This window comes from Balaenoptera physalus (assembly GCF_965194825.1).
Source record: "Balaenoptera physalus genome assembly, chromosome: 12".
Lineage (NCBI taxonomy): Eukaryota > Metazoa > Chordata > Mammalia > Artiodactyla > Balaenopteridae > Balaenoptera > Balaenoptera physalus.
The window spans coordinates 54068099-54090477 of NC_138897.1; the positions used below are offsets into that span (position 1 = coordinate 54068099).

The 22379-nt window shown below is 43.3% G+C and overlaps 1 protein-coding gene and 1 long non-coding RNA gene across 2 annotated transcripts in view; both read left to right on the plus strand.

Moving 5' to 3' along the window:
- KCTD1 (potassium channel tetramerization domain containing 1) overlaps positions 1-22379 on the plus strand; it is a 182010-nt gene that overhangs the window by 2409 nt on the left and 157222 nt on the right. The window lies entirely within an intron of this gene.
- LOC309639252 lies at positions 13-3397 on the plus strand. The gene is made up of 2 exons (XR_014251557.1): positions 13-98; positions 706-3397. It is a non-coding gene; the product is annotated as an uncharacterized lncRNA (long non-coding RNA).

Sequence of the window (22379 nt, forward strand, 5' to 3'; positions counted from 1 at the left end):
GCTTTGTGCGTGGAGAAAAGCACGCAGGAACTGTCCAGTATAGCTATGCCATTGGCTTCCTCGCTCAGAGGTGCACCGCAGTGGGCAGAAGTAATTTGGTACAAACGCTGCATTACCTTTAAGATCATAGAATGGGCTGCTTTCAAGCAAATCCTTGACGGGGGTGTGTGTGTGTGTGTGTGTGTGTGTGTGTGTGTGTGTGTGTCCGTGGTGGAACTGGGAGAGACATAACAGTTTAACGTACTCATTCTTTAAGAAACGTTTGCCTTCTGTTTTCAATCAACTAAGCTGGCAGCTAGAGATACAAGTTTATTTGAGAATACCCTCTGGGTCCAAGCATGCTTGGATTGTTTAGCAAATTAAAATGAGCAAAATGCTTTTACCTTCTCAGCAGTAGACTCCTTAAGAGACCTCCTGTTTTGTGTGTATGTGTGTGTTTTTTAGAGAAACATTTTCTATGTGTATCTCAAATGCGTTTTTAATGGGGAAAAGGAGAAAATAAAAGAGTTTTAAAGGCTGAGGCTGATGCCATCGAATGATTCATTAAATCTGATTTTACATCAAGGCATTTACCTGCATATATGGGAATCTGTGGAAACTAATCGCTAATCTACTTGGTGAATTTGAAATAGTGGTGGATCCATTTGTCTCCCGGATAACGGGCAATGTGCCGATCTATTCCTTGTGTTTATGTTTGTGTGGCAGTTGTCGTACCATGAGGGGCTGGTGTTCAGAAGACTGCACAAGAATTTGCAGTGACTGACTACAAGAATTTGGCTCAGGAGTCCTGCTGCTGCTTGAATGGAAAGAATTGTTAGCAATTGTTCTGATGACAGTAGGTTTCATGTTTAGTAATTAGGTTGCAAAGGTGATCGTTGAATTTTAAAACTTTGCATCCCGGAGAAAACTTCATTGATAAGTTTATGTTTATAAAAAGAAAATCACTCATTAGGCAAAAATATCATACATTTGCTGGGAAGAAATTTTGAAGTGAATCGAGCGTGAATGATAGTTGGCAAAAAATCTCTCACCACAGTATTCAAAATGACTGCAGTGATTTTGGTGTGTTAATTATGCCTGAAGCCCAATATAAAGTTCTCTAACACACACTAGAGGTCTCTCTTCTAGCTGTAAGATTTTCATGTTTGTAATTCTTTGCCAGGGCATGCATGCATCGTAGGGTGGGAAATGATAGCTTGCTTCAGACTTATTTATGTAATAGTGATTTACTGGCCGTTTACATTACTCTGATATGAGGTATTTATTTTGGAGAATATTCAGTAATTATTGTGCAAATTATACCACCTAAGTACTAGGAAAGTTACTGTAATGAGACTTCTACTACATGATGATGAAAACAGCTTATTCAATTTGTTGAATAGCATTATGGACCTTTTGGCATACAATTATTTATCCAGAGCAGTTTGGTTTTAAATGTAAAAGTAATTAGCAAAAGATGTATTATATTGGAGAACTTTCTGAAAATTAAACTTCCATTTACCTCTAGGTTTAGGAGTAAGTTGCTTGCACAAATGCTTTTTTGTCTTGACATTTCTAAAATCAGAATGATTGTTTTCTAATCCTGAAATGTGTTGTTTTCTGCTAAGATATTTTCATTTACATTGCTTTGAGTCATTCAAAGGATGTTTGTGAACCATCAGTTCACCAAGGCTTTTATTTTTTTGTTTGTTTGTTTGCTTTTTTTTTTTTTTTGGCCACACTATGTGACTTGTGGGATCTTAGTTCCCCAACCAGGGATCGAACCCTGGCCCTCGGCAATGAAAGCACGGAGCCCTAACCACTGGACCGCCAGGGAATTACCCTCACCAAGGCTTTAATTTAGTTGGATCTTAAACTGCATTTCTGAACCTTCTCTGGGACTGCAATTTATAATTTCCCAAGCAAGTGAAGCTTTTATTTTCTTTATCTTTAGGATGAACCATCTTGGGGGAAAAAATGAAATGTTTGGATGCAAGCATGTATGCTTATTTTAATAGCTCATGCAGAAGTGAGGAAAAGTTTTTAAAAATTAATGCAGAAGTGTGAAACAATTCAGTTTTCTTTGGCACTGTAATAGTGTTCTGGTTTTTCATTCATAAAAACGTACTAGATGTAAATCACAGTTATGCTTGTTGATGACTTTGGTTTGAGATAATCGTGCAGAGAATGAAACAGAGAGATTATCCTTTAAGAATAACAAGCCAGTATTCATCAAGTTCATTCATTCGACAAATATTTATTTGTGCCTTCTGTATGCAAGGCACTGTGCTAGATGCCAGAGAGACACGATGGTGAGAAAAAGTATGCAGAGTCCCCAGTCTCCTGGAATTTGTGATTCAGATAGAGAGACAGACGTTAATCAAACAGTTGAACAACAGACAGAGAATAGTGCTTCGAAGGAAAAGAAACTAACCAAAGAGGGGCAAAATTGCCAAGACGGGTCAGGGTTCTGAAGGAAGTGTTACAGACTGAGATCTAAGTAAGTGTTGAAGAAGCAGGGCAGGAGAAGCAGAGAGAGAACAGGAAGTAAGTTCCAGGCAGAGGGAAGAGGGAACAGCATTTGCCAAGCAGGGAGAGGCATGGCAAATGGAGAGGAACTCAAGGATTAACTAGCTTGAGCTGAGAGAGGGAAGAGGAAGTGATGAGAGAGCAAGTTGCAGGGAGAGACCGCTAGTCTTAACTCTAAGAGCAGAGTGAAGGGGCTTGGCCAGTATTGGCAGGAGGGCAACAGTGACATAATCAGACTTGTGTTTTGCAAGGATAATTCTGATGTCATTGTGGGCAGTGAATAGAGGAGCCCAGAGTGGATGAAGTATAGCCCTTGGAACGCTATTACAGTTGTCCAGGCAAGAGAAGATACAGCTGGGGTTAGGGCAGTGGCAGGGGAAACAGAGGGATGGGAGATCTATTTACAAGGTGAAATTGACAGAATGTAGTAAAGGATTGGTGAGCGTAAACAAGGAGAGAGAAAGAGAGATGTCAAGTGGACTCCTAGGTTTCTGACACGTTAATAACTGAATGGACACTGGGATTCTGCAGACTGCATAGATTTTGTGCTTTTCACTTTATTTCTGGTAGACAGAATGAGGAGCAATGACAAGCCTCATTCACATCCTGTGTAACTGAATTCACATGGGAATTTGATCACCAGTCGTGTATGGGGCACCTAGTGTGTCAGGCACTGATCTCCCTGCTCTTGTCCTGTTGTCCAAGATGCCTTTTCGTTTATGAACTGCACCGCAAAGTTTCATTTCTCCAATTCCAGCTGAGTTGGAATGCATCATTTGAATAGCCTGTGTTTAACCTTCTGAAACAAAAATCAAGTCCGTACCTTATAGTGCAAATTAATTGTGCTTAAAAATATTATAAACATAAATTAAATGACTATAAAAATGAACTGCTCAATCATGCTTTCTAAAAGCCCATTTACATACAAATAACTGGCACAATTATTGTGAATCACTCATTGGAAAAAAAAACTTTTAAGGACCGTAACACAGTAAAGTTTGTTTGGTCTGACTTGAGTTTACTCAGCTCTGCTTTCTCCCAGTTAGTTAGATTTTAGTATGTTTGTCCTTCCCATGTCTCTAACTTTTTGTACTGATCCTTGGCTAATCTTGTCTCAATGCAACATTTTCATATTTTTCTTAAATGGACATTGTTTTTGGTATTTCTAATATCTTGTCCATGCTTTCCATTTGTTCTTATTTTTCTAAAACTTTTCCCCTCACATCTGGCTTCACAGACATGTATAACAATAGGGAAATAGTGTTTTGGTGATTATTCAACACCAAAAGAACACTAGTTGATAAATAATTGATTAATTTTATTTGTGTGGGGTTTTTTTGTTTTTTGTTTTGCCTGTGTTGGGTCTGTTGCTGCGCACAGGTTTCCTCTAGTTACAGCAAGCGAGGGCTACTCTTCGTTGCGGTGCGTGGGCTTCTCATTGCGGTGCCTTCTCTTTTTGGGGAGCACGGGCTCTAGGGGTGCGGGCTTCAGTAGCTGTGGCACTTGGTTTCTAGAGCACAGGCTCAGTAGTTGTGGCTCACAGGCCCAGCTGCTCCGCAGCATGTGGGATCTTCCTGGACCAGGGCTCGGACCCGTGTCCCCTGCACTGGCAGGCGGATTCTTACCCACTGCGCCACCAGGGAAACCCTGATTAATTTTAGAATAATCTAAAATGAGGCATTCGGTTTTTCTTTCAACATCAAAACTTATTAGAAAGAGGATTTCGGGAAAAAAAATCTTCCATGAATACTTTATAATTGCTTTTCCCCTTTCTGGTTGTACTGCTTCTAGGAAATTCCAGGTGGGAGCTCCTTCCAAGAAATGTGGGTTTTAGTTATTTCCAGGAAACAATTTGAATATCACTCTCTGTATTGGCATTTGAGATACAATTGCAATTCCACAAGATACTTTTCTTGGTGGTTCTCCTATGGGTGGCCCTGAGGGCAGGCTCTGGTTGGAAAAACATCTTCATTTTAGCCAAGTCACCTGGGGATCCATTTCTTCTGTATATATGGGAATGATTAATATCTCTCCCAACCTGCCTTATAGGATTTTTGAGAGGAAAAATAAGAGTACATATGGCAAACTGATGTGCAAATAAGTAGCATCAGGCAACCCTAAAGGGCAGTTTTTCTGAAGGACCTCCCCCCCCTGCAAATTCTGGCCCCTTGCTACAAGTAACAGAGGCCAGCCTGAACTACCTCACTTGAACCCCCAGAACAACCCTGTGCGGCAACCCCATCTCACAGGTGAAAGAACTGAGGATTCGAAAGATCACGTGACCTGCCTGAGGTCAAAGTCTAGGCTAGTGGCAAAGAGCAGGGATTGTACCCCAGCAGGCTGATGACAAGCCCCTAACCTGCCATTAGGCACTTTTTTGGCCCTCCACACTCCTGGTTCTTTCTGTCCAGTAGATAGCATCTTAGCACTTTCACAGGCGCTCTCTTCTCTGCCACCAGCTGCTATTCCTCCTCTCCTCTCTTCTTCCCTCCCTCACCCCGACACCCACCCTGGTGTCATCTCCCCACCAGCACCCTCCCTCTTACACCAAGAGTGAGAAAAAATAAAAAGCAGTTTGAGGTTAGTGCTGTCAGACATCTGAATTGCTCCCAAGTTCGTGCTGAGCAAATCCATCACTCTCACATCTCTGTCATGTTGACCAATATACAGATTTGTTTTTCATCCAATGAGAACTGACAACAATGCAGGTCTCGCTATACCAATGCTGCTATTAAGAAGGAGAGGTATGAACTGAAAAGATGTTAACTAGATAGATTTCAAATGCTTGCTAGAGGAAGGGATAATCTTCCTGATAAATCTTCCCAAAGCATCTACTCCTATCATCAGTTACTGTTTTGTAGCACTTTCACTTTGCTGGAAATCTGCTTATAGAACAGAAAGTGTGTGTGAAACAGAAGAGCCATGCTCTCTGTGTGGAGGGGGCGGGAGGCTACATGTTATCAACACTTCTCTCTTCTACGTACTACCTCTACCCCATGTTCAAATGCCACTCCCAACTCTTCCTAATTCTATTGTCTTGAATAAACTAATTCAATCTCTCTAAGCTTCAGTTTTCTGAACTGTAATTGAGATAGTAATAGTCACTATAAATGAGGTAATAATATGAGACAGTTATAAGTGAGATAATAATAGATTCTAGGGTTGTTCTGAGGATTGAATTAGATTTTATGGGAAGTACATGCCTGGCACATAATAAGCACTCAGAAAATATCCCTATAATATTATTAAGAGCAGGAACTATGTTTATTCATCTTTGCTTCCTCAGTTCCTGACACAGTTCCTGGCACACAGGATAAGTGCTCGATAAATAATTGTTGGGTACATGAACACAGAATTTCAGCAAAAGCAAGAATAAAACCAGCTGGTGATTTCACTTCCCTGTAAGTACTTTTTGCCTTTGACAGGAGGGTCCAGGTTCTGCCAGATGCCCTTGCCGAAGAGTTATGGGCTTTTCCTAACCAATTAGGTCAACCATTTGGGAGCAGACCAAATCTGATCTGGAGAAGTATTAATGCTAACTAGGACATTGCTTCAAAGATGTCATCAGTTTACCTTTTGATGACTCACATGAAGGTCCTTCTATGCGCAGTTGTCATGAGATTTCCAAAATACTCAGACATCTAGAACTGATGCTATGAAATGATGAAGCCACTAAGTTCTGAACCCACAACGGGAATCAGTGAATTTGTTTATTACGCAGCAAGGAAAACATCGGCAGTGGTCTGATACCCATTCCATCCAGCAGATGGCAGCGCTACACATTCACAAGCCAGTTCTCAGAATAGCCTCTGGTCTTTCTCTTAGTTTCTCACTTACTGCCCCACCTTCAGTGGAAAAGGAAGTCTGAGCCAACTTTAAAAACCTCCCTTGGCCCCTCCGCAGGAATAACTGGGCAGCTGGAAGAATCTGCACCTCGGAGTGACCCATTTCCCCCTGTGCTGTGAGAAAGCAGGTACCGGGGTCTATTAGAATCCACTCACTCCCACAGATAAGTACAGAGTCTGTTTTGTTTGCTTAAAGCAAATCAATAGAAGGAATGGAAGTGTGCAACTAAAGACCCACATGTAATGTGCAACTAAAGACCCACATGTAATCTTCTATGTAGGGTAGTGAAATGAGCTTTGGTTTTTGAGTCGCTTAGAACTGTGGACTCACTGTTAGCTGTGTGACCCTAAACCTTGGCTTTATTATCTGTACAAATAAGGATGCTGACAACCACCTCAGAGGGTTGTTGTGAGAATTACATATGTAACACCCGTACAACGCTTCTACGTGCCAGGCTGTTTTCCAAGGACTTTACAATGTAGTATCTCATCGAATCCTCATCCATCATTCTAGAGGGCAGTATTCTTGGTATCCCTGTTTTTGAAATGAGGAAATCAAGGCAGGGAGAGATTAAGTATCTTGCCCAAGGGCACATAGTGGTGAGTGGGAGAACTAGGATTTGAATGATGCACTCAGGCTTCAGAGTCTGTGCTCTTAGCTCCCAGGCACTACTGTCTCTTATTAATAATGATTGTTACCAATAGCCAATAATTATTAAGTACTTTCCCTGTGCTAGGAACTTCACGTATGTTAATGCCTCTCAGCCGCCCTAGAAGGTGGATGCTATTCTATTACTTTCCGCATCTTATCAAATGAAGAAAAAATGTGCCCCACTCTGTGAGAAACACAGGAAAACAAATTAATGGTGAGACTGTAATATGTTAAAGCACTAAATGGTGAGTCCCACTGTAATTGTCACAGTGATTTAGAGATAAGAGAAATTAACAATGAAAGTATATAGGGTTATGTTCCAACTGTATATGATAAGGCACGTGGAAAAATGTTAAATGTCTAATCCTTTAAATTTTCCATCAGGGCCCTTAGGTATTTATAGCCTCGGAATCCTTTTCAGAAATGGTGAGTGGCCAGCAAAGATTGGGGTTGTTCCCACTCCTGTTTAGCACTGCTTTCCTCTCCTGAGAGTCACGGCTCATTATTTTACGAGGTAGGAAGATGCAGGTGCTTTGCTAAATGGCCATCGCCTTCCTCTCATACATGAGGGCCAGCTCTTAGCACATTTCGTTTGCCTGTGAGTTCCAGGAACTCGCAATGGTGAAAGAAATTCACCTGCAGCATGAACTCACTCAGTTTCTCCCTGATCAGAAACGCCATTCCAGTCTGGGACGGAAGAGAGGTTTTAGAGTCCAGAATATAATGACTTTGGACTCTACTTTCTGTAAGATGCTCAAATGAAGTTTGGGAGAACAGACAGCTCCTTTAGAATGAGGGCCAAATTTTTAGAATGAAGGCTTCCTCAGTGGCTGACAGTACTGTGTTTCAAAATCCAAAATATCTGAGAAGTGGACCATTCTAAGGTTGCAAAAGTCAAACTAGCTATATAAGAACTGCATGTTCTAGACCTAACTCCAGTGGCGATCATTCGTAGAAACAGCCACAGAGTTCACGATCCATGGTGTCACGGGGACCCCGCCAGTCATTTATATTGCTGGGCAGTGAGCCAGGGCTGAGTAAGTGAAAGATAGGATAGGAGTTCTACAAACTTCCACCTTAAGAAATCAGGGACATTTCTTATCACTGTTTTTCTTCCAAATAAGCCTTTGTGCTCATGCAAATCTTTGCATAATGTTATTCTTTCATTTCTGATTTGTCTTTATGTCTAAATGCATTAGAAATTAAGAATATTTCTAGCTAAAGCACTCAAGAGCTCATTCAGCTCTGCATAATTGTTCAAGGGGTCTTCTTTGTTTCTTTTTCTCTCTTAAAGAAAATTGAGTCAAATGCATTTTTAGATTTAGACTTAGATTCAAGTTTTTCTTTTGAAAAGATGCACCCAAATTCCTTTTATAGTCATAGTTTTTTTTTCATTGTACAGTTGAAGCATTCATATATCCGAGTTATTTTTTTTTTTTTTTTTTTGGCTGTGTTGGGTCTTTGTTTCTGTGCGAGGGCTTTCTCTAGTTGTGGCAAGTGGGGGGCCGCTCTTCATTGCGGTGCGCGGGCCTCTCACTATCGCGGCCTCTCTTGTTGCGGAGCACAGGCTCCAGACGCGCAGGCTCAGTAGTTGTGGCTCACGGGACTAGTTGCTCCGCGGCATGTGGGATCTTCCCAGACCAGGGCTCGAACCCGTGTCCCCTGCATTGGCAGGCAGATTCTCAACCACTGCGCCACCAGGGAAGCCCTAAAATATGAGTTCATATAGCCACATATATAACACAGATACTTAGGCTCAGTTTTGGGGTGATTCAATACCTGATGACCCAGTTTCCATATGATCTATCTTCTCTTCTTCTTTTCCATTGCTGTCTGCCTTTTGGCCTCGTAATTACTTTTTGGTACCCCTGTCAAAGGATGGAGAAGGGGGAAAAACCAGGAAATAAATTTCAAATTCGTTTCTCTTTCTTTCCCTCTCCCTCACACAACTTGACAAAGTATGTTGGTGAGGAATCAGCTCTTGATTCCTGCTAACGGAGAGACATAACCGAATGAATAATCCAAAGGGGTCGGTGATCCAGAGTCATTTTTATTAATATTTTGATGAGACTTGTAACTAGGCTAGGATTAAATTTTGCAGTCTTCACGTGCACATTTTCTTCTCCGTTTCAACTTCTGCCGTCTTGCTATATGATTTCAGCGTTAGTGTGGGTGACCGAATGCAACCCTTAATGAGTAGTCTTTCCCAATTATGAACATGAATCAGTCTTTTCCAAAGTATTTTCTAGCTCAGTGGTTCTGGACTTCGGTTTGCAGCAGAAGCGCCTGGAGAACTTGTTAAAACACAGATTCCTGGCTCCACCCTGAGTTACTGATTAGACAGGTCGGGTGTGAGACCTGTGTAGTTGCATTTCTAACAGGTTCCCAAAGGCTGCTGATGCTGCCGTTCTAGGAACCGCAGCTTGAGAATCTCTGTTCTTGGAAACAGTAGACCCTAGAGATGCTCCCGGAGGGAAATAAAAAGGCTTCATCAGTCGCATAAATTTAGGAAACAACGTCCCTTCTCTTGAAGTCTTTTTAAGCATTGGAAAGATTTGTCGAAGTCTTGCAGTACGTGAATCAGTTTTTAACTCGTGTTTTCTAAACTTATTTGACCATAGAGCCCTTCCTTCTGTTGGTGCCAGTCAACTCAGAATGACTATTCCTGGAGCACGGTGGTGCCTCCCTGGTGCCTTGATGGCTACACTTCAGCACCTCCCACCTGCCAGTTCCTGCTGGCAGTCACCTGCCGCGGACACAGGACAGTTTCATCACTCGGCACCTCTCCAACTCGGCAGTCTCCCACTCAGCTTTCTCCTTTTGACCAGAGTATCTCATCCTCCTACTCACGCCCCACTCAACCTGCTTTTGACGCTCCCACACTTCCTCTTTTCCCACCTCCCTGACCCTCCCTGTCTTCCTCGTCATCTCTCCCTCCTTATCCAGCCCAGGCTCACTGGCACCCTTAATTTCTCCCTCGTCTTGCCCTCTCTGTCATCCCCACCTTGCCAACACTCAGTCCTGGGAAACCTTTCTTTTGCCACGCTTTTGACCCTGGGAGCCCAGGTGACACTGGTAGAATGTCAAATAATTCTTCTCATTGGTGCCATTACAAAATCATTCAGCCAGCCGAGGCTTCTTTGGATTTTACTGTGCCAGGCACTACCCTAAGTTTTAGAAATACAGCCACAAGCAAGGCTGAAAGGTCTAAGATCTCATGGAGTTTACATCCTATTGAGGGTGAGTAAGAACTGAATCAGATATGATTAAGTGCTATGCAGAAAATTAAAACAGGGTGGTCAAGCGAGACTTCCATAAAGAGGTGACACTGGAGCAATCGTGTTATCTCAGTGTGACTGGCCCTTTGATATTGCATGGCAGTCCCCAGTCCACTTCTTTTTTTTTTTTTAATTAATTTATTTATTTATTATTTTTGGCTGCATTAGGTCTTTGTTGCTGCGCGCGGGCTTTCTCTAGCTGCGGCGAGTGGGGGCTACTGTTCGTTGTGGTGCGTGGGCTTCTCATTGCGGTGGCTTCTCTTGTTGTGGAGCACGGGCTCTACACACGCAGGCTCAGTAGCTGTGACGCACGGGCTTAGTTGCTCTGTGGCACGTGGGATCTTCCCGGAGCAGGGCTCGAACCCGTGTCCCCTGCATTGGCAGGTGGATTCTTTACCACTGCGCCACCAGGGAAGTCCCCCCAGTTCACTTCTTATCTCATTGCCCCATGGAGGCTCTTCTGGATCTTTTTACTCTTCTGAAATTACAAACCCTTCCCCACTTATCAGGAAAACTGGCCTCAAGATTTACTGAAAAGTCGTCCACTCCCTGACACCAAAACTCCCATCCGTGGCTCTATGAGGCATCTCTTCCATTCCCGCTGTCCCTTCCTCAGTGTCTGATTCTTGCTGTCTCCACTGGCCCCTTCCCCTTAGCTTTTAACCACTAAACAATCCATCTGTTTGTGTCCCTCCAAAATTCCCAGTTTCAAGCCCTAACTCCCAATGTGACTGTACTTGGAGGTTGGGCCATTATGGAAGTAATTAAAGGTAAAGGAAGTCAGAAGGTAGGTCCTGATCAGATAAGATTAGTTTCCTTATAAGAAGAGACACCAGAGAGCTCGCTCTTTCCTCTGGAGCACAAAGAAGTCATGTGAGCAACAGCTAGAAGGCAGCTGTCTACCATCCAGGAAGACAGCCCTCATGAGAAGCCAAATCAGTCAGCACCTTGATCTTGGGCTTCCAGCCTCTGGAACTGTGAGAAATACATTTCTGCTGTTTAAGCTACCCTGTCTATATAGTATTTTGTTATAGCAGCCTGAGCTGACTAAGGCACCATCCTTCATCGTGAAACAGAAAACTCCCTGCGTCATGCTTCTGCTTCCCTCGCCTCCCCTCACCGCCAGCACACAGCCACTTCTGCACACACCCCACCTACCACAATCTGGCTACTCACACCTCCTTCCTTCCTCTCCTCCCGCGCAGGTTGTACTTTTCAAATCACCTTTTATTTTCGTGCATGCTCCTATGTCTTTTCAAAATGGAACAGCGTTGCAAAGCCTAGGATGTTCTAGAAGGCTTTATTTTTAACTTCTCTTGGGATCAGAACGTCTGTAGTCTTCCTGTGCTTCTTGCCACTTAATTGTCCTTAAACACCAGATTTAATCTCTGCTTGTCCCCCAGACGCAATCATATTTCTCAGTGAAGTTCCCTTTTTTTTATTTCCTCACCTGAATGTTTTTGCAAACAATTTAAGGAAATAGGGAGTAGTTATTGCTCGATTTCGTATTTTTCTACATCAACACTATTGGTTTTCTGCCACTTTCCAACTGAAATGGTAATAGCCCTAAGTAGGCCTGGAAGTTTAAAAGTCAAGATTGGGAAGACGGTTTCTTCTTTTTAAGGAAACTTTCCCTGAACTCTGTCTTCTCTTTTAAATTTAATTAGAATTCCATCACGCATTGCTCATTTAGTGGAATATCGTCACAGTCACATGCCCCACAGGCACTGGATCTCTGGGGGAAAGTCAAATGCCATTACTTCCTCAAGTCGACCTGTGGCTTCCAGACCCCAGTCACTCTCTCTGAGGGAAAGGTGTTAAGAGGTAGAGCTGAGGCAGGATCAGGTTATCTCACTTCACTGCCGCCATGGATTTCCTCCAAAGCCTCCGTGCTGCTCATGGAAAGTTCCTGGGTCTACTCCCATCACATCCGCAAAGGGAAAGCCAAAAATTCGTATCTAGCATTGCAGTGATTTAAGAGCAACCCCAAGATTCCACAGGGCGTGAAAGAACAGCAGTCAGGGAAGGGGGGATTAAGTGAAACAATGTCTGTAAAGCACTTCGCATAATGCCTGGCATGTGGTAAGTGCTCAGAGAATGGTAGTTATTATTATCAACACCATTGTCATCCTAAGTATCTCCGTGGCCCATCATACACACGTGCACACCTATAGACACATATATACGTGATATGAGCGAGGATCTTCTCTGGCTTTACGTGGAACCTATGAGGCTTGAAGGAACTCAAGATGAAGTTGTGAAGCTCTTGGTGGAGATCTGTTACCTGCCACCCATTACAGTTGCCTAGAGGGCCGGGGAAATATCGCTGAGTTCTGTGCCAAAAGAAGGGGCATAGAGCAGACTAGTCCCTCCTTAACCTCATCAGAGTTACTTGGTTACAAAGAGTCAAATGGTTAGGCAAACATGGCACATGGGAAGGAATGCACCGTAAGCTCTAGGATGAGGGGATGACATAAACTGGGAGTGAGGAAGATTGAGGTGCGACTGTGATACAAAGCAGTGGGGAAGTGGGAAAAGGAAAGTGAACAGAAGTTGTCTCAGCTCCCGGGCTGCCTGTGAGCCTTCAAGTAGCAAAATGCCAAGCCAACAGGGAAGAATCTGCCATGGGAAGAATCCACGGAGCTGGGACTGAGCTAAAAAGGGCAGAGGAGCTTCTGGTGCAGAGAAAGTGTATTTTCAAAAATCCAAGCTATACAAGTAAAATAATATGCTCTCTGCTGTGGGTTATGAACATCTAACTAATCAGCACCTTTTTGTCAGGCACTGTGGGCCTCCAAGGAAGGCAGAGCCTTGGCCCCAGATGCTTGGAATCTTGGGGGAAACAAGATCTATGATGGAGGGGTGCGCATGTAGGGGGAGCATGTCAACAGAGAGCTGGAGGCTCAGTGGAGCCGGCTGGGAAGGCTTGCTGGAGGAGATGACAGTGTAAATAGGCCTTAGAGACGCAGAGGCACAGCACGACAGGCTGGGACAGTAAAGTGAACCAGAGATGAGTATGCAAAAATAATTCCGAAGGCTGCTGAGGGGTCAGCCCGAAACTGGGGTTTGGGGAGGAAAGCAGTGGCTCCAGTGGCCTCTTCCTGTTCTCATCCCATCCTGCTCTGTGCTCTCTGAGTGTTGACCACTCTGGAACCTAACCATCTGACTCTGCTGTCCTCTCTGCCCGTGTCCCCAAGCTTCCTCTGCAGATGCCTCCTTTTTGTTCTGTCCTTTCTTCCCAGGGAACCTCACGTCCCTTGACTTCAGTACGAACGCGCAGTGACTCCCCTCTGCTTTGCCCCCTCTGCCTCTAACTGCCTGGAAACATACCCACCCAGCAGCCAGCACCCTCTCACGGGGTCTCAAGGGGAACTCATCACCTTCCTGGTCTCCCCAACTCTTCTCCCTCCCACCCAGGTGCTCAGTAAAGAATCTCCATGATTTTCCTTCACGCCTTCCTTCCCCTCGACTCCCGCCTAGACACACGCAGACACACACGCTCTGAGTCATCAAGGTCTGTTATTTCTACCTCCTAAAGGTCCCCGTGTGCATCCTCTCCCCCGCGCCCACCCTTGCTGCATCACCCCCGTTCGTCATCTTTCACGTGACCTTTGCAGCTCCGTCCAGCTGTCTCGCTGCCACCACACTTTCTGAACCACTCCCCACCTACACAGCTCCTTCAGGCTCTCACCAAAACTCTTTTTAAAACCCCAATCCAGAAAATTAGGGTGCCAAACTCTATTTTAAAGGAAACTTCACCTCTCTCTGCGCATGTGTGTGTGTTGAATGGGTAATCGCCAAGCAGCTTAGGGGTTCAGAACTCAGGGGCCGGAGCCCCACAATCTGGTCCAAAGTCCAACTCTGCCACGTACCGACCGCGAGACCCAGAGAAGCTTCTTAACGCTTCCTCACCTGTTAATAACTCTGTCTACAGCAAGGAGTTGTGGTGAGGATTACATGAGGCAAGCTCTCCATGCAAGACTCATCACGCCTGGTACAGAGTTAGCCCGCGGTCACAGTAGCCACGATGAGAGAGAGAGAAAGAATAAGAAGTAAATACAATAATGTCATCCATGTTTATCTCTGGGCCATTAAATTTTTATTTTCTAACTTTTACTTTTCTGTATTTTTCCAACGCTCTGTGAAATCCTTTTATGACCATTAATCTGATCTTGTCTTTGGAAATTACACGATGTTACACCCTTGCTTAAGATTGTTCAGTATCCTCCCACCGTCCACAGTCTTACAACCCAAAGCCCCAGGCTGGCCTTGGGAGTCCTGCGCCGCCCGCCTCAGCTCCACTCCCATCGCCCCCCATCACCCCAGGCTTCAGCCTCTCCAGCCTTCTTTGTGTCCAAATGCTGTGTCCTGCCATCATCTCTTTTTATTGTGTCCTTTCTTCCCAGGGGCTCTCATCTCCTGTGACTCAGACACACCCAATAGCCCCCTGTTCACCGGCGGAGACACAGTTCAGACCTCAGCCCCCTGGGGGCATCCGTTTCTAACTCTGGGCTACCCTGGGACTCTGGGCCAGCACCACACCCCGCCCACTGGAGCGAGTGCTCCCCAAGTCTGAGGGCTGGGTCGCAGTCCTGTTGACATCTCCAGATGTCTGCAGGATCCCCAGATGTCTGAAGACAGGTGGAAGGAGGGAATTGTGAGGCTTTTCCAGGCGGAGCTCTCCACACAACACTCGTCAGGAGGGAATTTTTGAAGATTTTTTGAGTCAAAGGACAACATGCTAAATGTCCCATTTTAGAAAGAGAAGAAATTGGCAAAATAGTATGCAAAGTGGAAAATGTGGGGAGGCCAGAAAGATGAGATGAGGCTTTGCTCTCAGGTGGACTGGCCATGCCGCTCCTGGTCCTGGGCGCCTGCCGAGGGCCCCCCTCGGCCGAGCCCGTCCCCGCTTGGGCCCAGGGACCCCCACCAGCCTCGGGCAGGTACTAATGTCAACCCACCTTACTGACAGGACTTGGTCACACGGCTGACTGCTAAGCAGGAGTGATATGATTCAAACTAGATACATCTGACCCCCAAACGAGGACTGCTGTTTAAGCTTTTCACACCCTAAATGGCCCCCAAAACACCTTCAGAACAGAAACACCAGGGGTGTTAAAGAAAACAGGAAGGTGTACTCAGCCCTGGAGTATTCTTGCAGGTGTACTTTAAGAAAGTCTTAAGGTTATCCGAAAAACTAAAGTGAGAGATAAATAAAATGTTTAAAGAGGAAAAAGAAGATGTTCAAGTGTCTAGGAAATGATCAAGGTTAGGAAGACAGTGAACTTGGACCCATTCGCCATTGAACTGTGAGAGTGGGAGCTTTTGGGAAGTGAAAGAAGCTTCTATTTTACATAGCAGGCTGCAGAGCTTTTAAACTTTATTACGTGCAGGGATGATACAGGCTGGAAGTAGAAACTGGGTGCAAAAGGTTTGGACATATTGATGGATGATTGATTTGAAACTGTTTTTTCAAAACTGACTACACATACGTGGGAGGTATTCCCCCAACTTTTTTTTTTTTAATTAATTAATTTTTTTGGCTGTGTTGGGTCTTCGTTTCTGTGCGAGGGCTTCCTCTAGTTGCGGCAAGCGGGGGCCACTCTTCATCGCGGTGCGCGGGCCTTTCACTGTCGCAGCCTCTCTTGTTGCGGGGCACAGGCTCCAGATGCGCAGGCTCAGTAGTTGTGGCTCACGGGACTAGTTGCTCCGCGGCATGTGGGATCTTCCCGGACCAGGGCTCGAACCTGTGTCCCCTGCATTGGCAGGCAGACTCTCAACCACTGCGCCACCAGGGAAGCCCCCCCCCCCAACTTTTTGAAGTGACACCAGGGAGAGCCAGCCCATGATCTCAGACTGTCCTCCAGAAGACCACATAAGATAAAAAGAATAATAATAGTAGCTGCAGTGTCCCTTGTACCAGGCACTGTACAAGCATCATCTTATTCAATCCTCACAACTGTTTGAGGAAGGAATTATTATCCCCACTCTTCAGATGAGAAAACTGAGGCACAGAGGGTTTGTGTAACTTTCACAGGGTCGCACAGCTACTATACTGGCAAAGCTGGGATTCCAGCCCAGGTCAGTAGACGCCAAAGACAATGCTGTTTCCATTACAGACACTGCTTCTAAGGTAGACTCAACACTGGACTCACACAGAGGAGCCTTCCTAATAGTTTTGTGTTCTAGATTCTTCCAACAGCAGAAAACAAGCCTCATCCCACTGAAGCGACAGGCCTCCCTCTCTCTCCTGAAAGAACACGGAGCCTGTTTGTCATGGGCCCCCTCCCCGCTGTTTCTAGCTCTTGCAACCGGCAGTGGGGAGGGTGACCACCCTAGATGGGCCGACCCCATAATAGAAGACTTAACACACCTCTCTTTCCTGCCCACATGCAGGCACCCCCTCCTCACAGCCAACCTCCGCACCACCCCCAGCCATCTGGAGAGTCCCCGTGCCACTCGAGAGAACATCCTGAGCTGTTCCCAGTCTCTGCTGTTCACAAGAAGCCCAGGTTAACTCTGTAGAGTGTTTCTATAGTCCTGTGACGAGCCTGGACTGGGGCTTAGAAGGCACAGATGGGGGTCCCTAACAGTATCAGTTCAAAGGACGCGCAGTCGGGAAGAGAAAGGAGCAAAAGAGCAAAACATGGAAGATGCAGGGAGATTTCCGAGTACCACGCAGGAAAAAAAAAAAAAAAATTTTTAAACCATTTAAGCGATTTGAAAAGCAGAAGCAGTGCTCCATTTGTTTATTTTTGTGTTTATTTTCATTACTCTCAGAGGGGGATCAAAAAAAGATCTTGCTGCGATTTATGTCAGAGAGTTTTCCTCTAAGAGTTTCATAGTATCCGGTCTTACATTTAAGTCTTTAATCCATTTGGAGTTTATTTTTGTGTGTGGTGTTAGAGAATGTTCTAATTTCATTCTTTTCCATGTAGCTGTCCCGTTTTCCCAGCACCGCTTATTGAAGAGGCTGTCTTTTCTCCGCTGTGTATTCTTGTCTCCTTTGTCATAGATTAGGTGGCCGTGGGTTCGTGGGTGTGTTCCACACGTCAGCACAGTCGCTGGGGCAGGACTCATCCGAGACGCCCTGGCAGTTGGCGGGTGGGCGAGGGAGGGTGTGGGTTGGAGCACTCGCCCCAGGAGCAGATACTCCGGAGTCCGCGTCCCTGCTGCACCACCACCAGCAGCCGGAGAATCGCTGGGGAGTGGCTTAACCTCTGTGAACCTCAGTTTCTTCTTCTTTGTAATGGGGGCGACAACGACTGAGACAGTGAAAAATGGCCCCAGGCAGCTGCTGGCTAGGCTGTGATGGGTGCAGCCCTTAGATGTGTGGAGCCCCAGGCAAATATATTTTGTGGGACCCCGTCTATATAAGCAATTTGAGTGGAGTCTAAAAAACAAAGTCAAACTCATAGAAACAGAGAGAAGTGGTTGCGGAGATGTGGCGGGCAGGGGATAGGGTGGGGGAAATGGGGAAAGTTTGGTAAAAGGGCACAAACTTTCAGCTATAAGATGAATAAGGTCTGAAGATCTAATGTAGAACATGGTGACTGTCGTTGAGAACGCTTATTTGTGTAATGAAATTTGCTGAGAGAGGAGAACTTAAATGTTCTCACAAAAAGAGAGAGAAATATGTGAGGTGATACATGTGTTAATTAAGTAGATGGGGGAATGCTTTCACAATGTCTGCATATATCAAATCATCACGATGTACATTTTAAATAGCTTCCAAGTTCATTTGTCAATCACACCTCAACAGAACTGAAAATTTTTTAATTAAAATAATTAAAATATGCATTAAAAATAAATAAAACACTACATGTAAAAAAAAAAACGGTTACTCCAAATCAGCACCATTCTGGCAGCTCAGTTTCACACAGTTCTGCAAAAGGAATGCTGTATCAGCCCATGGGAACTACCTGCTCACTAGGCTGCCCTCATGGGACAGGCGTCCACACACAGGCCACGGATGACCACGTGGGCACGAGTCCTCGAGCATCTCAGGGCATCAGGATGATCCCTGAGCAGGGAAGATTCACAGGGTGAATCTCTGAAGGGGAGAAACATGAGTACCAGGCCAGGCTCAGGGCGCCCGGGCGTGATGGCACTGCAGCCCTGGTCGGTCTCGGACACCAGCAGAGACTCAGAAAATCCCAAGGAAGTTACTCCCACGTGAAGGGGGCCCAGCCTGGGCAGGTCTGGACAGCACTGGCTGCAGTGTTCCTAAAGGCACATAAACATCGCTCACAGAATAAAAACAATAATCAGACAAGGTCACTCCATGACTATGTTGGAGCAAACCAGCAACATGGTCACTCGTGACACAAAACACAGATAAGGGCACTCTGCAGACACAAACAGCATTAATACCCCCCTCTTCTGACCAACTACTCCTCTGTAATGGCGGTTCTATCCACGTTAACCCTCTGTCTTCCTGAGTCAAAAAGAAAAAAGAAAAATTACAAGGTGCTCAATCATTAAGTTGCCCTTGTGCCTGGAGGGCACCCAGGTCAGAACTGGCGCCCCAGCCCTTAACCCTCCTGAGATTCCCCCAGTGCAAGACCAAATCCCATAATAAACCCCTCCAACTCCCTCACACGGTCCCTGGGTGTGTGTTCAGCTTGCAGCAAGCTGAATAAATCTTTGTGCAACTAGAGGTATGTTCGTGGTGGTCTTTGGCTGGTGGGTGTCAGCATAACAGAATCCACCTTACAGGGCTATCGTAAGGTTTAAAATGCTCACAATGATGCTGGTGGAGAGTGCGCTTTCATTATTTTGGTGCATTTTAGTCTTTCTGACCACTCAGCACGTGCCCTGACCGACAGCTCCTTACCACACAAAACAAGTAAGATCCACGTACCAGTACCATGGGCATCAGCTGGGAGCTTGTTAGAAATGCAGCCTCTCATGCCCCATCCCAGACTGACCGAGGACCGAGTCCGAATGTGGTTTTGAACAAGTTTGAGAAGCACTGCTCTAGCTTAAGAGGTACCTCCTTGTGCCGCGTATTCAGACGGTTGGGGGGGGGACAGCGTGACTGACGATGACACTTACCTCAGGCATAACATTTAAGGGGGCACCAAAAACATTTACAGCACCTGTAACTAACACAACATTGTAAGTCAACTATACCTCAATATAAAATAAAAACTAAATTGAAAATAAAAAATATCAAATTAAAAAAATAAATAAATATCAAAACCCTCAATAATCAAGATAAATAATATTCCAATGCAATATTAATGTAATTAATCAAAATTAATGTAAACATATCTATGATGAACAAAGTATCAAATTTTTCAATAAAGACAAGGTCCAGTGGAGCTGGGATTAGGGTGAGGCAAGTGAAGCCAAGCCAGGCAAGTTCAGGGTGGGATCCTGTCTTTATTTAAAATTTTGATGTTTTTGTTCAACGTGGCTTATTTTTCACATTTTTTTCAAATATTATTTCTCCTGCTTTCGGAGTCTCTCAGCACCCCTTTAAATTGTTCCCCGAGATGAATGTCCCACTCGCTTCTCCTAAACTCTCAGACAGCATTTAACAAATACTGAGAGTTGTACACGTGGCTTGTGGAGTTAGGCTGCCTGGGTTCAAATCCACGGTTTGCCACTTCCCAGCTGTGTTTGTTTGGGCAAGTCAATTAAGCTTTACAGCTTAGTTTCTTCTCTGTAAAATAGAGAGGGCTAAAGTTCAATTCAATGTACTTTACTTTCAAGTGACAATAAAGAAAGACTGATATGATGTAGTCCAAATACATAGTTCCGAAGTTCGAGTTTAATCCAATGATCAAATTTAAAATATGTGCAAGATGGACAGCATTTTCTTTGAGTAGTCCTCTGCAAATATCAATTTTAAATACACAAATGAACAAATGTAACCGTATATACTGTTGTTTTTAGCTCATTCTTTTGTCTTTTAGCTTGATGCCCTTTCCTGCCTCTTTTCCTTCCATTCCCCACTCCTTGTAATTCATGTTAACATACCTAATACGTTATCTTCCGTATCTTCCTTTGTATTCCTGTAATGAGATACAGACACTACATCACAGGTATATACATGGATACACATTTAGATAGGGGGTGGAGTCGTTGTTTTACGAACATGGGATTATATTGTTAATGTTTTTCTGCCCCTTGCTTATAAACAATACCTTGTAGAAACCCCTCCAAGCCAACTGGTACACATACCTCTATTCTTTTTCATTGTCTGTGTACTCGTCCTTGATGTGGATTACCTGATTCAATCAGTCATTCTGTATTAATGAGGATTCAGTTTCTTCCTAGTTTTTTTACCACTCTGCATAGTGCTGTGATGAAACACCTTGATACATATGTCCTAACACTGTAGATTAGTTTTTCCTGCTTTGGAAATTGGCATAAATGGAATCATACAGTCTGGACCCTTTTGTGTCTGGATTATTTTGTTAACGTAATGGTTTTAAGATTGAACCATGTTGTTGCATGTAGAGTAGTTCCTTCCTTTTTATTGCTGAGTAGTATTCCACTGTATGCATAAACCACAGTTTGTTTACCTATTCTTTTGAGTATGTATATTTTAAATGTTAATAGATAATGCTAGATTTCTTTCCCCAAATGCTGCAAAATTTACATTCCCACCGGTCACATATTTTGTAGTTGTTTTTAATTTTGACTGGCTGATCATGACGTGATGTCTTATTATTACTTTCATTTGCATTTCTTCAACTATGGTAAATTCAAGCATCTTTTTGTATGTTTTTTGCCTATCAGGATTTGTGCTTCTATAAATTGCCTTTTCGTATTTTTTGATCATTTTTCTACTGGGTTGCCAATTTATAAAATCTTTCCATATTATATAAGTTAAATTAATCCCTATATTAATTTCTATGTAATTAATTTCCACATAATTTTCTATACGATATGAAGTAATATAAGTATTATATAAACCAAATACTTATTACAAGTATTTTTTTCACAAATCTATCATTTGAGTTTTGAATTTGTTTATGTCTTTTACCATACACATTTTTAATGGGGTCAGATATATCTTTTCTTTTATAGTCTCTGGGTTTTCCAATCTTGTTATGGTTTCCTTGTCCCTAGATTGTACACAAAGTCTCCTAGATATTGAGGCAATATTTTGTTCTGTTTTGTTGTTTACTACTAAGATTAATCTCTGGGGAATGTATTTTGGTATATGGTGTAAAATAAGAATTTTGTTTTATTTCTGTTGGATAGCAGTTATACTGGTATCCTTTCAAAAATAATTTCTTATTTTCCCACTAAATTGAACTACCACATTTGATATATAATATATATTAAATTCTCATATACAAGATTATTTCTGGATTCTCTTTTCTTTTCCACTGACCTATTTCTCATTCTCATACGAATACCATGTTTATTTCATAATGGCTTAATAATATACTCTGATGTCTGGTAAGGCAATTCCCCTGTTACTGTTCTTTTTTATACACTTGAACATTTATTCTTTCATATAAAGTTTAAAATCATTTATCCAGTCTCCTCTCTGACTCAAAAAAAAAAAAAAAAAGAAAACCTGAGCAACTGTAATTATAATGGCATTATATTTATATATTTGGGGGGAGAATTAATAATTTTGTGATATTTCACATTCTCATCTAAAAAGGCAGTATATCTTTCCATTTGTTCAGACTTTGTTTTGTGACCCTTAATAAGATTAGTGCCTTTATTACTAACTGTATTCCTTGATATTTTTGCTCACTGTTTTATGAATAAAATATTTTCCCTTTTCCATTTCTACATGTTTATTATTAGAATAAATAAAAGCTAATATTTTATGTGTATTTATCTTATATCCTCTGATTCTTAAATTCTCTTATTAATTCTAGTGCTTTAAGAAAACAGGATCGCTTGGAAATTCATATCATCAGCAATAATACCTAATATTCATTTCTTTTCAAGTATTTATTTCAGTTATTCATTTTTTAAAATTGCATTCACTAAATCTCCACAGATGAAGTCAAATTGTCATAACAGGCTTTCCTGTCTAGATCTTGATTTTAAATGAAATGGTTTTAATATTGCCATTAAGATATTTGGTGGAGGGCTTTTTTTGGAAATATTTTTATT